At 26.1% G+C, this 18469-nt stretch overlaps 1 protein-coding gene across 2 annotated transcripts in view; it reads left to right on the top strand.

Moving 5' to 3' along the window:
* Positions 1-824: 824 nt before the first annotated feature.
* LOC132943297 (scavenger receptor class B member 1) overlaps positions 825-18469 on the top strand; it is a 44862-nt gene continuing 27217 nt past the window's right edge. The window contains exon 1 of one of the 2 annotated variants that reach the window (XM_061012230.1): positions 825-1086. The gene's annotated coding sequence lies outside the window, so the exon portion shown is untranslated. Of the gene's footprint in view, positions 1087-16005; positions 16300-18469 lie in introns of those variants that run through there. The other variant, XM_061012229.1, reaches the window with a different exon arrangement.

Genomic DNA, 18469 nt, shown 5'->3' on the forward strand with positions numbered 1-18469 from the left:
CTCCTATAGTTCTATCGAATGTATCTAATATTTTAAGTGTGATTATACAAATATACACAGGTACAAAATATAATGAGTAGTATGATACATGATTTTGGTTTATCAGTTTTTCATTCTTTAATAACTATATAATTTCTTCGCATTTTGGTTAAAAACAACTTTGTATAATTGATAGAAATACAATTATACATAATTTAACATTATTAGCACAATGTAAAGTAATAAGCATGTAGTTAAAAGTCAAAACATTTAAAATAAATCAGTCGTCAACATATCTGTTGATAAAATCTTGTATTTTATGGTTTTAACAATGTCAAACGTTAGTTAAACGTAAACTAAAGTTATATTTCTTCCAATATTTATAGGTAGCCGGTAGATATGACCATAAATAAAACCATTGAAATTCTGTCCACTATGAAATTACCATTTTTTGTATAAACTATGTTAATCATAATAATATTATGTTTACTCGATCATGTTACATATTTTATACTTTATTCATATCACATCTACCGTTTAATATCAAAATTTAAATTATTTTGATTTACAGTATTTTTGCGAGACATTGTTACAATTTATACGGCTTAATAATAATATAATCATTGTTTGATGCACTCATGTTATCTCCTCGTATGTAGAATTATCTATTCGAGTTTTGCAGTGAACTTGACTTTGCATATTATTATTGTTATGAGGAGGTGATTTGTTTGATATTAGAATAGATGCTCTATCTCGGAGCTCCACCTATTCGACATTGAAACCTTGAAATTTCTAATAGGTTTTTTACGCTAACCCTTGGCGACTCGTGGTTCAGTCATATTTAATACGACACAGAGTAACATTCGCGAGATAAGAGATTAACGTATTTCACTTTTTCTAAAGTGTAGACGTTTATCCAGTGATTTTTAATCGATATTTTTGCACAGTGATTTTGAACATTAAAAAAGCACAGTTGAAAAATAATTTGATTTAAAAAAAAAATACAATATCTTGTGTACCAAATTGAATAAAACATTTCTTCTTCAACGGCCACAACTACTTTTGGATATATTAGATTGTAGCTGAATGATTAGGAGTTGGTATTCAGTGAGTATTCATTTTCTATATAGAAACTATGTATGAATTGTAACCCATTTGTTTATTTTTCACAAAAACTTGATACTTTTGAATCAAGACGTTAAAAAAGATAATTTGCCGCTAAAAAAAAAATAATAGTATTTAAAGGCCTTGTCCTTAGTATTTGAAAACAAGCTTGAAATAAGTTTTAATAAATTTACAAATTTGAAATTTTTCTTGTTTAAATATTTAATTTGTAAATTAATTTTGATTCAATCGAAATAAGTTAATAAATAATAAGTAATGCTTACTTATAATATTTACATGCAAAATTTTCACATAGATATTATACATGATTATCAATTCTTATATTGTCAACAGTACAACTTGAAATTTAACAGCAATTTTACAGATATTGTAGCAGTTATTAATTAACATATTTTTGATAACATATTCAATTTGATCGATTCCTTTTATCAATACTTCAGATACGTTGTAGAAAAAAGGTTAATTTTAACACAATAATAATTTATGGGACGTGTATTTATATTTATTTTTATTGGTGTAATGATTACAAATATTAAAATACTACAATATAATTATTATAAGGTCAATAATATTAATAAAAGTAATTATTAAATGCAACATTTTATAATAAATATTTATTTAACTTATTGTTAGAATTAAGTTTTATAAGTTAGATAAAATACAGATTAAAAAAAGGTGGGTAAGTGGAGGTCACTCTGCTGTACAGTAGGTTACAAGTGGCTCACTGTAATGGATGGTGTTAAATTTGAATTCAATGATATAATATCATTGTATAAGAAAAACGGTTCTGAGCGAAAACGGTCAGTCAGCCTATGATATTAGCAAGTATATTTGATGATATTATTGTGAATAAAGTAATTTATATATAACCTATTTACGTGGAGCCTTGTTTTAAATTTTCAATCCTTAGCCATAAAAGTTAAACATTTTATAGATTTTTAACTACAAAATAATTTATAAATTATAAATTTGATAAATAGTGTCAAAATTTGAACTTTAAATGCTTATAAAAAATTGTGACTAAGGATTTTTAATATTTTTCAAATGTTATTATAACAATATAGTAGAAGCCTTGTATTAAATTTTCAAGCTTTTTTACCTAACAAATAAAATTTTATTGATATTTGTAGAAAAAAAAACTAAAAAAAATGGAAACTGAAAATGTCCGTAAATAGCTCAAAATAAGTCAAAATATTTGGAAAATGTTATGGTGTATAGAAAATGCTAATATAAACATTCAGTCAACATTTCATGTACCTACGGTCATTTGTTTTAAAGTTACACCAAAAACCAAAATCGGTTTTCTCGAAAACAGAATTTGCGTAAAAATTCCCGTTTTTCCTTAATTTTTTTTTTGTTTTTCATGTCGCTTTTGAAAACTACTGGGAAATTTTGACTTTTGACCCTTCAAAGTACCAACTAGATTCACTTTCCTAACAGAGAAGTTACTGTTGAAGAAAATCCAAGCACTTTTACTGTCCTAAAAGGTGATGACAGACACAAAAAAAATAAAATAATAAAAAAAAAAAAAAAACATCATTGTAATATCAATACATTCATCGCTTTGCTCAGAATCTAATATTAAAAACTAAAAATTTTATAAAGCAAATCTAAAAATAAAATGTTTTGAAATTCATAAAGTATCAATATTAATGATTGTAAAAATCGATTATTTTGAACTATTATACATCCAATCGTTATGAATTCATTTTTAAGTTTATTTTTCATTAAAATATAAAATAATTTTCAATCTATATTTATTTATGTTTTTTGGCGAATTTTGCTGAAGAAATGTTCGTAGAATTTGATTTAGCGATGTCCATTATGTATAATTGATTAATATATTTAGTACTATACAAGCTTATACATAGGTATTCTAAAGGCCTTGAAAGCGATTCCTAATCAGCAAAATGGATTATCTTTCAATTAAACTGTAGTAATTTTTGAGAAAATTGAAATAAACAGAACAATGGCAGTTATGAAACCAAGCAAATACAATTTTTTTTAACTCTGACCATTATGTGTAGTAAATCGAGGTTATTTAGGAACATTTGCCGTAATATGCAATAATTTTACATAGCTTTTAAATATCAATACATATCTATATACCTATTAGTCGCTTAATTTCAAATGTATATAACTACACCTATATTTAATTCAACACTGAACCATAAACTTTGGTTTAAATCATATTTTTCCATGGAACAGGCTTAATATAATATGACTTATGAATGTTCATTTACACAATTAATATGTGTGTGCCTTCGTTAAAATTTAAATATTTTTACAATATAAATAAATTATTAGTCATGTTTAAAATTGAATACAATATTGTAAACAAAATAACATAATAGAATAAGAATTTTTCAAAATAAACTTAGTAATTCGTAATCATACTAAAGATATACTTTAAAGCATCATGAGTTATCAATGTTCATCGTTCGCATAAAGTAATACAGTACCTACCTACCTATAATATGCCCAATACAATATATTATATACCTAATTCTGATAAAAAATAATTAGTGTATAATACGAGATAAAATATAATTTTTTTATTTCATATAATCAATGAGCGGAATCTTCAGAATTGTATAGTGTAGCGTACATTTTATGAAGATTAAATAAAGAACAAAATTTACATTTGTAATTTTGATATTATTATTTCACAGTAATTTATAATTAGTTTGGTACTCAACAGAAATAATAATCTATAACAAAGTATGTTTTATACGTAGAAATAATTTTAAATTACGTATCATGTATAATTTTAAATCATTTTGGCAAAAAAAATTAAAATATATTAATACTATTATATATTTAGGTATTAGTATTAATATTTACCATCAATTTTCAAATTTAATATTTAGTTTTCAAAAAATTATTGTCTTTATTCAAAATAATGGACAGTATAGACATTTTACTTACCTACACATTAAATATAATAAAAAAATGTCACTGCATTATTGAGTGCAAATCATGAATTTCTTATGAAAGTGTCGCACACAGTTTTTCTGTCTGTATTCAAAAGAATACACAGTTAATAATCATTTTACTTACGCATTCAATATATAACAAAAAAATGTCACCACATTATTGAGCGCAAATCTTAAATTCTTAATGTGTTGTGTCATACACAGTTTTTACGATGATTTAGTTATTACCTAGTGGCTATTGGTTGGTATTGTGTTCGACAGTGATGATTGATGATAAAGTAAAATTTAGTTTGGCACATGGTTTTAGAATATCACTTCACCATCGTTCAGATTTAAGTATTTCTTCTTCGGTAATTTTTTTCAACACCAAGTGAAGTAGCTAATTAAACATAGTTTAAGTTAAATAAACTTCTCATTAATAATGAATGTAATTGTTGGTATTTCAATAAATACATCGAGTATCCATCCATCCATCTACATATTTTATGGTTTTAATAGTAATTATATATTTATATGTTAATCATTAAACCAGCCTCACAAAACAAATATAAACAACTAATAAGTTCTTCTCCAATTATTATGATTTATAAAAATAAAAACACGAGTTTACGGTATCATATGACGTATTGTATGTAAATAAATCATCATCGGTGTACCTATACCCACTGCACCTACGTTAATTTTTAAATTATCCTAAACATACCATTTTTAATGATCCCGAAATATCAATTAATTGTTTAGCATTTTTATAGTAGTTAATCACCATCATTGTCCTCTATACGGATAACTACAACTTTTAATTACCCAAGGTAAAATTAGTGCAGTTCATTATTGTGACTATATTTCCGTATGATTGAATAACTGAACAACACCACAAAAGTATTGCATCTTTCCGACGGTCTTTATCACGACTGCCGAACTGTGAAATTATTCCATAAATTATACACTGTGGTCTGTGGGTATCTACTGGGTTAGGTTAGGTATACTGTGGCGTGGATATTATGGACGATAAGTGCGTGTAATATTGTTGAGTCATTTAAAACTATGGCACAATTGATACGACGGATTAATAGCTATAATTTGGTGATATACGTATATAAATGAATAAACGACGTAATAGCATCCAAAATATTAATTTAAAACCTGATCATCGTTTACAATTATTTAAATTACATAAAAACAATTAGTTTTTATAATATCATATAGGTACCGTATACAGAATCACGTGCCTTATTCGTTATAATATACGAGAGGAATCATTTTGAATTTAAATAGAATATAACAATAAACAATTATTAGGTACCTATTGTACTAGTCCATTGTTATCCATCGAATAGGTACCTACCTAGTTTATAGTGATATCGTGAAGTACGATAAGTTATAAGTTATAAGTTTGTTTTCTTGTTTAATGCATTTCAAACTGCATTTGTAGAAATAATAGAGTGCGTTAAATTCACATCCCTAACAACGGTAACGCTACGATCGTAATATTATAATATAATTTATTTATCAATTCTTCCCTATAATCTGTTTCTATTAAAATGGCTTGCTTCCATTTTTAATATATGAAAAATATCGGTTATAAAAATCATTCCGAAATTATTTTGTTTTCAATCTTTTTAAATAAAATCTAAAAATTATTAGTGATTGGATGGACAATAATTATTATAATGGATATGCAAGTCGTACTATAGTAATTGATATGGTATTCTTAGGCGAGACCATATGCGAATATGACGTATGTATATGGCTGTTTTCAACAAAAACAAAATACATAGGCAATTACATTATAAAATAACATAATGTTTAAAAAACCAAATATGGTTGAACAATATTTTTTTGTTATAATAAAATATAATATTTTCGTAATTGGTCCGGTCATTACAATTTACATTATTCGATTGTAGCTATCAATTTATCATATGAAATAATACATATTTTGAAACGATAATGAAAACGTAACACAATTTCTATTGACCTATAATTATAAACTGTAAATTATACCGTCGAAAAACAAAAACCGAAATTTGAAATGTCTTTTTGAAAAAGGTAGGTAGTCTATTTCGGTGCTGTTTAGTCCAAAACTTTCTAGTGCCTGACACTCATTATTACAGGAATGTAGTATTTAATGAGGAAGCTGACTGATGGCTAACTGATGGCATCATCGATGCGGTGGGACAAAACAATAATCGGACAAGTGGGTTTTGAACCTCGTCCGGCCGAGCTCTGACAACCGTATAGGCAAAACAACATACATGAAAGCATCCATATTAATCTGTTATCTATGATCACGGAAATGCAAAACATGAAGTAAGAAGTCTATTATACTCCTATTAGTTCTTACGAACACGATTTCGATTTTGATTCCGTCATTATACACTCATTTTCGGCGGGTCACTATTTATTTCACTTTTATCAATTCAGAAATGATGTAATTTTGCTTCACTGCAGATTATCAATCACCTTTCTCCCGATCACTGTAATATAATCATTTAGGTTAAAAATATATGCATTGTGTTAACCGAAAACGTAATATATCCATATGATCATATTACTGAGTGTTTGTGTTATGAAACCTCAACGTTCAAAATAATTAATCTTCATAAGACCCATTTTTGTACTACATAATACGTTATGCCTACCTATGGCGTCGAGTGACTAGCGTTGTCGGTACAAATGTACTAATTATAATATTTATAAGTAAATCCCCTGCAAACATCGTGTTTTATTGTGAATATAGGTATGCGACTAGTAATACCGTCTTAACCACGATACCACGTCATAATGAAGTAGGCGTACGTAGGTCATGATTTCCTAATCACTGTTATTACAGTTTAAAGGTCGTTATTGTAAGATACACAGCGAATTTTTATTTTTTATTTGGTGAACTCGTATTATAATATAGTCGTGGATGTATCGTACGGTTTGTGGTTCAGTAATACGAAATGTACAGTAAATCAGACGCATTAACATGATAGTTAAATAGATATTAGTTCGTTGTTAAAATGTCCGCACCAACGTTAACTGTTGTCTGTAATTAATTTGCAATGGAGTCGAAGACGGATTTTGAGACAATTTCCCATTTTCTTATTATAGTGTCCATATCATAAATAAACCATAAATGTACCCATGATGTTTACACCATATGGCACATACAACAATATATTATACTACCATATTAATATCGTCAGGAAACGATTGTTAAATTTTTTTCATTTTGACTAACGAGACTTACATAATATTGATTAATTTTTTTTCGTTTCTGAAACTTGTCTTGGAATAAAACCGTTGGTACCGCTAACCACATCAACGTGGCATATATTATATATAGATGTATATCATGACCATATAACTTAATAATGTGACTTGCTGTATATTATATGGTTGTAAGTGGTAGGATTAGTGACCTGGACATTTATCCGAACGATTACCTGTCCAGTGATTGTCTCCATCGATCATTATTGACCAATATTGTGTGTCAATCAGAATATTTTGTAGTAAATTTATTTTAAAACATGATTAGTGAAATATAATAATATAATCACGTGCGTTTATAAAAAAAAAACGAAGTAGACAAAACATGACGTAGGTATTTTAATTAATTCATCATAAGTCACTTTAATAAACAGCTTTATTTTTGTTACGTCAATTTAGATTTTCCAGTAGCTATTTTTAAGATATAATAGTATGTAAACATGGATACCCAACAAATTTGTTTGTAATTTGTATTTAAAAATTTTATTTGGTACTCAGGATATCCCCCTGCAAACATTGACACACGTGGCCAAATAGGACGATTATAATGGTGGTGAAAATACATCACCAGAGAAAAAAATATAAATAGTACCTATAGACTTTTAAAATGACTGTGGTTCATTTTTCGTTAATTTCTATGATAATGGAAAAAATACTATGACTGTACCTACAGGTTTTTTAGTTTTACAAGGACGGAAACAATGTGACTAATTATTTCTGAAAATAATTTAATATTATGAAATATTATAATTTATAATAAAACTAGTAATTTTGCATAAAAAAAAAAAAACTAAATTAAAGTTTCAAACTAGAACTGAATGACTGATGACACTCTTTTAAATTAGTTTAATGCATCAAAATTCTCTACTTAGGAATATAAAATTAAAAATGTCATTCATATTGTCAGTCAAAAAACTAAAAACCTAAAAATAATAATGATAAAAATAGTTAAAAAGTATTATTTTTAATGACTTTAAATTAAGTATTAAAATAAAGTATTTTTAAAAAATGTTAATATATTTCAAAATAATGTGAGCTAGAATCACCGAGTATTAACACCAAAAATATTTTGCGCCTACTCTGTTAACTCTGTACTGGGAGAGTCCTTCCTCTAAACAATGTTAATAACTTCAAATTGGTCTAACTTATAAATATTTATTTTGAAGTATTATATCGGTTTTATTGGTAGCCTTTAATCTTATAATATTGCTTAAACATGACATAATCCTACAAATATATTTCAAACTAATGAACTTAATATTTTTAAATTAAAACCAATCATTTCATGCTTGGTTAAATTTATAATAATATCTAGATTATTATTTTTCATAATAATAGCTAGGAAAAATTAAATTTGTGTTTAGGGAATAACCTATATTATTCTATAAAATATTTTAAAAATAAAAATATATACCTCAGTACCAACATTTTACATGTTGTATATAATAATATAATTAAACGAAACACCGAACTATAAAATATTATTTAATTCTGCGTTAGAATATGATGATTACGTTCATACATTATTAAAAATAAAAAGTAAGCAAAAAATGTAATACCATTGATTGTAAATACAAATAAATAAATAGCATATAATATAATCAATGGTACTTACCTAGTGTAAAATATAATCTTACGTTGTAGGTATATACAGGTTAGATTGTATCCATTTTAATACTGTTTTCACAATATGTTTGGCCAAGACGTTCTGCTACTATTCAATTTAAATAGATTTTTATAATATTGACGATTATATTATAGCGTGCAAAACATAAATTCACTATTATTATATTATTATTACCTATATTACTAATACAACTTTAAATGGATTATTTAATTTTACCTATACGATACGATTAATGTACAATATTACATAATTTCTACGAGAGAAACATACCCACTTTGTTTTCCGTGCTGAACTTATTAAGAATATGACAAAAAGGGAAAGTTCATTAAGCACCCATATTACGAAATTTATTTTTTCATTTATCTAATGACGTTATTTTCAAAATACACTGCACCTATTACCTACATACCTATTTACATCGCTACATTCATATTATCACTCAGTGCCATTATTATTTTTTATATGAACATACAACATGATAATATGATCAACAGTATTATGACTTGACACATATTACCTACACCGTACAATCATCCTAGATGTATTTATTTTAATGATTTTACATATTGATCAACTTTATTCAAAAATCGAAATTAGTGAGATGCAGATCTCGATATTGAATTTATCGTCTTCTTTTACATTTTTCTAATTTACTAATTAGTATCTATATATTATTGTTGCAGACAGTATATGATATAATATTATTGTTTTAAATGAGCAATTTTAAATAAAGCCATCAATACATAATCATTAGTACAGTGTAGACTGTAGAGGTATTTATTATGTGAATAAATAATTATTGTCCAAGAAACAATTTTTATTTGTCAAATTTTTCAATTTAATTATATAGATTATTAGATGACTATTTTTAAAAATTTTTTTTTATTTAATTAGGGTATTTATTTTTCTTAGTGATAAATAATTAATGATACTATTGGATGTATCATGTAAATATTATATATACCTAGTTCTTCACATGCACAGGCCATAGAGATTATAATCGAAAATAAAATAGCTGCTATTATTTAATATTTTGTTAAAAGTGGAAGGTAAATCTCATAATCAAAGCAAGATATATGGTTAAAGGTTCGACATATATCTACCTCTTACGATAATTGCGGCAAAGATCAAGGACCTCTTGTGACGTAATAGGGTGCCTCGGCGACGATAGGGAAATAACCGGCAATAGTAACGATGTAACCTGTTTGAACTCGATATAGCTTGTGCACTGTACAGTACGGCGAGATAGAACTTGAGAGTATGCGGACATAAAAAAATTATTATTATTTTTCCATTCGTTTTTATTATTATTATTATTGTTGATAACTATTATACACACCACGCGTTTGACCGAGTGTGCTCTTCCCTGCTACAATGGCCAACCGGTTTTTTCCCGAAGAGACCTACTTAGTTGCGTAACGCGTATCCCGGGGCCTTAAATTAAAGTGAAGCTGTAATGTAATTTGCTCGTCTGACCGACTAGGAAGGATTCCGAATGGTGGCGTGAGGTTGCATCAGACCAGTTTTTCTACGAACGGAGAATAGAATACGTATAAGGAGAAATAAAAATGAAGAAAAAAAACGGATACGCTTTCGCTTTCTGTAATACGCGACAAAAAAAAAATAAATAAAAAAAAAAAAGGGTCATTCATACGCAGGAGTGGCTTATCCGTAGTACGCTATCCCAAGTACCCGAATTGCAATTGCGTTTATATACAGTACCTATCGTGATTAACACGTTGAACGGCACATAAATAACATAAGAGCTATAATCGAAAATAGTGGCAAAGTCATCATAGTTGAAGGGTTACGAAACGGAGGAACCTTGTGCGCTCAGTGCCAAATGACGAACGTTCGATAGTCAGTATAGTATTATACTTAAACACTGATAATAAACTGGTCGGTCGTAATACTAAAGCACGTACCAAGTTTGAACTATACGTCCCATTCGATTATTCCGAGTGAGTTACCTAAATCATTTGTGCTTTATTCCACCAAAGAACCGCCGGGTCCAATTAACTTATGCCCCTAGTTAACATCCGAATACATACCAAGAGTACCCATCATCCGAAACCCGAATAAATGATTCTCGGGTGCAAAGCCTTGGAGCGAGGGCAAATTATTATTGACAACTATATTATTATTATTAATATATATAACACGACGCCGCGTCTTAAACTTTTCACATACGACTTGTACAACACATACAAATTTTCAAGACTGTAGACATGAGTAATATTGAACAGTTTTAAATCAACGAGGTTTTCGTCTAATAAGTACAATGACATTTAAAACAAAGTCAGGTTGTGATACGTGCAGGAATGCGATTTATTTTAAAGACATTAGTAACACAGATAGGCGTAATATATTAATTAAGTTTCCAAATCAGGTGGTGATCGTAGAAATATTAACCAATATTATGACTATTTTCTAAATATTGTAATTGTTTTTTTTTTCTATATGTATGATACAATTTTTGTTTGGGCATAAAAAAGCTTGAAAATTGAATACAAAGTTCCACCTGAGTTTAATAAAGCATAGCAATAAGGCACTTACATTTTTTATGAGCGATTGTAGTTCAAATTTTAACATTGGATATTCATTTTAGCATTTCACAAGTAAAATGTCGATTACTCCTCAAAACGGTTTATGTATTTTAATTTAATTAAAATAACATTAGTCGTAGAAACTTGAAACATTAACATGCTACTGTTACAAATTACAGTTAACAATTTCTTTACACAATGCAATTTTCGAACTGTTTTAGTTTTGTTTCTATATATAAATAGCTAGTGATAGTAATTTTTTTCTCTGCCAAAAAGCTTGAACATTTCATACAAGATCCTACATAAATTGATCTTACAAAAATTTAAATATTGAAAACACACTAGCATTATATTTTTTTATAAGCATTTGAGTGAAAATGTTGACAACAAATTCGTCAAAATTACGAAAATTTGCAAATTATTTTATATAGTTTAAAATGTGTAACATTTTTAATGTTAATAGCTAAAGCTTGACAATATACAAGGGCAACTTATCAAGGTTTCTCATGCATTTTTCTAATAGAAACCTAAAAACCTCAAAATAACAAATTAATTTTTTTTAGTCATTTTAAGTTAGAATTTTTAATTTTAAATCAACCTTGGGGAAATGTGATATTTTATTAAAAAAATAATGATTTAGCTTCTTCCTAAGTTACCTAATTTAAAAAATATAATTCACAGGGACTTGAAACTTTTCACCACTATATTTATATTGTGTATAATTAATTATTATTTGGTATACCATTTCATTGTAGGTACGTCATTATTGAATTATATTGAGTTATATGAAATAATATTACAACAGTTCCTATATTATAATACATTATACATGCACAATGCACATAGTTTGTAGCAAAAATTAACTCAATCTACCGTATATGAATAGAAAAATAAATATCAAAATAAATATATAAACTAATAGCAATATAAATATATAATGTTATAATATCATTAGAAATATAGGCTGACAAACTGTCTCCGCTCAGAATCGCATTTCGTATGCATTAATTTATCATTGAATTAAAATTTAACACATCCATGATCCATTAGAGTGCAACATATTATATTCAATGACGCGATACACTCAACATCTTCTAAACTGCGGGGCTACTTCCCCAGTTTTTTTTTTATAAACCTTTATATTATATAATACATAATATTAAACTAAATGCCATATTTAGGTTGACACACATTCCACACAATTACAAATAGGTACGTACCAAACACGTATTGACATTATTATTAATTTTACGACAAAAAAGTTATTATTTGACGATGTATTTTGGTCTATATACCTACTCTTAGATGAATCGATGTAGGTAGGTACTTAGTACTGATATTATTTTATTGACACATGATTAAATACATCGTGTACCTATGGACGTACCAGCATCTACTCTATATTATCGGCGGTTAATATAGAGTAGATTACCGTGTAAATTGTTCCATCCGGCGTAATATTGGTGTGTTTACCCGTTGTTATAATGAAACAGATTAATTCGATAGGGAAATAATTTTAACTATTATAATATAATTATATACCTACTTTATTTCAATCATATCAATGAAATAGCGAAACCAGGAACTTAAAATATTTTTGTAGTGTGGTTTTCAGTGTGCCATTTTTTTATAACGTCCCACATAATATATTTTATAAAAAAAAACATAGATACCTACATTTATAATGAATTATAGGTTTTTATAATTTTTAGTAAATTTAAAAATATTTTATTGTGAATCATACAAGTTATTGACGATTTGGATTAAGTTGCCTGGAAATCCACGATAATTGTTATAATAGTCACTAAATATTTATTTAAAAAAACCTGTTGCTCTTAACATAATATATTCTAAAACTGTTGAATATAATATGCTAATTTTATCAAACATATTAAAAGTATATTTTTAAAATGTTAGTTCTAATAATAATACTTATTTGTAGTGTTATCATAGAAATGTGATTAAAAACCACAAGTAGGTATGTATATTTCATAATAGGTAAGTAACCGAAAACATTAATATTCATATATTCATAATTATTTTCACTGTATATTGTTCAAAGAAAATTATTTTATTAAATGCAAACAACAGATTGTGAAACATAGTTTTTATTTTAATACACGACAGTTTATACGGTTGGCGAACGTCCTTCGACCGATCACTGCATTCTATATTCTAATTGACTTATCATAATAATATCTAATCCACAGGATTCTTTTTATATTTTTAGTGTAACTATAGGAGTCTGTAAATATTACAAGATCAGTAAAACCATTAGTAAGAAAATATGTTCTAAAATCATAATAACATAATAATATATAAAATCCATTTGGAATTTGAAATAGATCTCATTTTCAGAACTGTCATATCAGTAATTAAAAGTTTAAAATATTGTTTGTGTTGTATCAGTTGATCCAAAAATGTTTAGCCTAATATTTAAATTTACGTGTTTTAAAATGTATACGAATAAGTGATTTTGTTTCAATAGATACTATTTTATTAATATCAATCAAAATGTTAGTTTTTTAAAACCTTAAGTCAAAATGTACAATATCTATATCAGTAAACATAAGAAGTACCTATATATGATATAAGACAGATCACACGAGTATACAAAATATTGAGTAAAGAAGCCATCCAATAATGACACTTTATTGTTGATTTTTAAAGTTTTAAACTTTAATTATTGATTTCAGCTTTTGTCCCTAAGGAATTTTAATATTACGATTTTTAATTGATGTATTTAAAATCCAAAACATTCTTTCACAAAATCATTATTCTAGTAATTTGTTATGTAATCAGAAAATAAAACCTTGGGAAATGTTTACTGTATGAAATAGAATAATCGTCTACTAGATTTTATTCTAATTTTTATATTTCTCTTAATAATAGCTCATTTATGTGGTATACTATAATTTAATACTAGTTCCCGTCATTTATTCTCATGAATAATAAATAATTTGTTTCATAAATTAAACGATACTTTATTAAACATACGATTACTTACTACCTATGTTTAAAATTAATTATATTTGATAAAGTACGATATCCATTTGTGTTCAACATTGTTTTCCGTCCAATAAAAGTAAACGATAGTGATTTACAAGCACTCCCACAAGTACGGAAATCATCACTCAATATATCATTTTTTTTTATTTCAGTCGTAAATGTTATTATACTGAGAGCAGGTACAACTGATTAATAGTTAGTTTAATTTTTCGTTTTGACTGTACTCAGTACTCGTTGATTATTTAACAAGATGTTTCTTGATGTATATTTTTTATAGGTACTTACCTAAATGTATTGATATAATTTTAAGGTACCTATACTGACATATTATGTTTATATACCTACTCGTTTTCATTTATACAATTGTTACATCCAATATTTTAATTATGTAATTTCTCATTGCAACTCTGATCATATAGGTAACCTATATTTTATATTATAAATAGCTTAATATATTGTCACCAGTAAATAGACGTTACCTCATATTAATTATAATTTTCACAAACACTAAAACACATCATATCTAAACTAGTTCAATGTTTTATTTTTTTTTTTTAAATATAATTTGAACATCACAAATTACTACCTCTTAAGTAGATTCATTTTTTTTAGGTTTTATGTTTAAGGAACTTGAATTGAACTTGTTATTTTAAAACATCTTTTTTAAAAAAAACTAGCATATGCAATAAATCATATTACTAAAAAAATAATTATTTATGTTTATATTTGTACTTATTAAAATATAATAATATGTATATTGTTTTATTAACTGCATAATTGAACATCGAATAAATTAAAATTTAATGTTATAAATCAAATTTAAACAAAATATTATATTTTCGTACATACATTGTATATATTGTGGCAAAACAATAAAAGAGGCACCTAATAAAATACAATTTTCTTTGTTAACACTAGTCTAAACTGTTACAAAAATCAAACATTTATATTTTTTGTGAGGCCATATGTACTATTATTCAGTTTATAGGTAGATACAGCATAATAATTTACTGCAACTGCTGGTAAAAAATAAGTTGAAAACTGTTATTTAATTATATTATATATTATACTATTATGTGGTATCATATCATTAAAATTGTTATCCAACATAATATTTTTCAAAACTTGTTTCCATCAAAAATGTATACTACTTGAGTCTTACATTTGTTATTTTTTACGTATTAATACGTATACATACTTGACAAAAATTATACTCGTTGGCCGTTGCCCAACAACTGATTTGCCGATCAAAATATAATATTATCTAATCCTTACAATACATTTTATACTTAGCCTATTTAGGGATGGAAAATGTACTCGGAATAAGAGAGAAAGGAGTTTGTATCATAACATAATAATATGTGCAGTTTAAATGTTTGCATTTCTCGTGAGCTACTAATAAAAACGATACGATATAATATTATATGGCCATAAGAGAGTGGGAACAGCATGGAAACGTACCCACCACTTCGCACTCCTGAGTAACATTTTGTTTACTATTATGTATTACATATCGCGTTATCACGAAATACGTTAGTTTACCCGACGCCGGTTAGTCAGTCAATACACCTAACGAAAAATTATTTATTTCGGCTAGTTTAAAACTGCACGCGTCGATTGTTTTCGGAAAACGTCAGTTCCATATTGGTATTAAAATTCAAGTACACATAGTCTCTATATGCTATAAAATCAAATATTTAATTTTTCGTGAATTTATTTTTAGTGTTATTTCTGTGTAAAAAAAAAATTTGTTTTTAAATTGTGTTGTTTATAATGTGATTCTAATATCATGATATCAAGATGGTCATGTTACAAATATAAAGTGAGTGAAAATACATTAATATTTGTTTATAAGACATTTTTAAATCTAGTTTTTATAAAATGTCAAACAAATGTAATACGCATAAAAGTATAAAAATAGTAAATTTTTATTATAAAAACATTTTTTTTTTTTGCACATTGATTTTGTTAATATTATTTAATATCATGATATTATGGCACCTCATATAGGCAATATAAAAGCATTAATGAATATGAAAATCGTTATATAATATTATTCCACCAGCTTTTAAAATTATGATAATAGAGTATAGACACCTATGTAATATTAAAATCATATATTGGTGAGTATTACATTTTTTTGAACATCATACATTACTTGTATTTTAACGTTACAGTTTGTATGAAGATAATTTTTAAATATTTTTGACTTCAAGAAGAAATTGCCACAAAATATAAATAATATTCATTCATAACTAAATATTCAATATCATTGTTATTCGCCTTATCATATTATCTAAATGCTATTTGTTTAATGAAACAGAAATATGCATGCTTAAAACAAAATTTGATTAAATAGTTATAAATCTAAATAGATAACTAACGTCTAGCACTAAAAGAATTTTTTCAACACGTATTAAACTATTATTTTAATAAACTAAAAAAGAATAAACTTTAACTCATAAAAATACACTCATAAAACATGATAGTTAAAATATTGATGTCAGTACATTGAAATTTAAATTTACTATGATATAAAAAAAAATTACATAAGGTAATAAGACTATTTAAAAGTTATATAATGATTTCTCGACCTATTAACATAGTTTGAATTTAAAAAGTAAAAATGCAAATGTTTACTTAGAATAATAGTATTTACATTTAACACCTAATAATAATATTATTTCTAGCATAACATTTGCTCGGGAGAATCTGTTTTTTTTTTGTGAGCGCATAGATTATTATGCGCATTGTATTAGGCACATGGCATATACGATTAGTGCTCATATTATTTTCATTCAAATAAAATTGAATTTTTAAAGAATTTGACAATTTATTTTATAACGATTGTTTCTATACAATAAAGAGCGATAAAACTGCTAAATTCCTGATAGCGGCTGAGAAAAAAATTATTTTAATGAACGCGTAGTTTTATTATTTTTTTTTAATAATACAAGTATTAGGTGTGCCTAATTATAACCATTAACTAAAATAAATTACTTACTTTTATTATAAAAAGTTAATCATCATCGTAAGAGTCCCACGTCATCTCAAAACCAATATCTTAATTTTTTGCTCATCAATATATTATTATTATTTACTCTTTGGCATAGTGTTATAGCTACTATTACATAACAATTTAAAATATTGTGTATTGTAAAGAATAATCATCAATATTTTTTGGATATAATGTTTTATCCTTTACAATTATTTTAAGTCCTTGGTGAATATCTTCAAATACGTTTTTTTTAAATACTTCAATTATACCCAGACAGTCCTAATATATCGAGGTCAACCGATATATATGATAGCACATCGATTTAATTGTAATTAAATAATTTGAAATGAATACAAAGACACACTTGGGCACTGCTATAATTAATTAAGATAGAAGATTTGTTATCTACGTGAATTATAAGTAGCCAGTAGGGATACTGTATTTTCCATAAAAATGGCATTGAGTCATATGAGGCTACTAAGATAAGGAACTAATGATCTTCTATTTAATAATAGTATCTTATAACAATGTGTACGAACTCATAAGAAGAATTATTAATATTGACCACAACAATCATGAAAATTAAATATACAATAGTTATCTAACGGTATCAATGTACCTAATTTATTATTAATTCATAGATTGTAGTGTATGATGTATATAACATATAGGCCCCATCTAAAATTATCGTTATTTATTTCTAAGTAGCTGGTAAACAGTTCAAGGGTAGAAAAAAATCATAAATATAAGGTATATAATTTTATAAATATCAAGTGTACATGTATGTATATTTAAAACAATGCTTAGGTATTTTATTAATTTATATTTTATATTTTACTAAAAAAAATTTGCATATAAATGAATTGAAATAAAACGATAAAAAATTCCAAAATCATTACAGCACTTAATATTTTAAATGATACTTCATAATATAAGATATGGTTTAATATTTCCATTTAAATATGTATAACCCAAATCATACATTTATCAACTA

The sequence above is a fragment of the Metopolophium dirhodum genome, chromosome 4, assembly GCF_019925205.1.
Source record: "Metopolophium dirhodum isolate CAU chromosome 4, ASM1992520v1, whole genome shotgun sequence".
NCBI lineage: Eukaryota > Metazoa > Arthropoda > Insecta > Hemiptera > Aphididae > Metopolophium > Metopolophium dirhodum.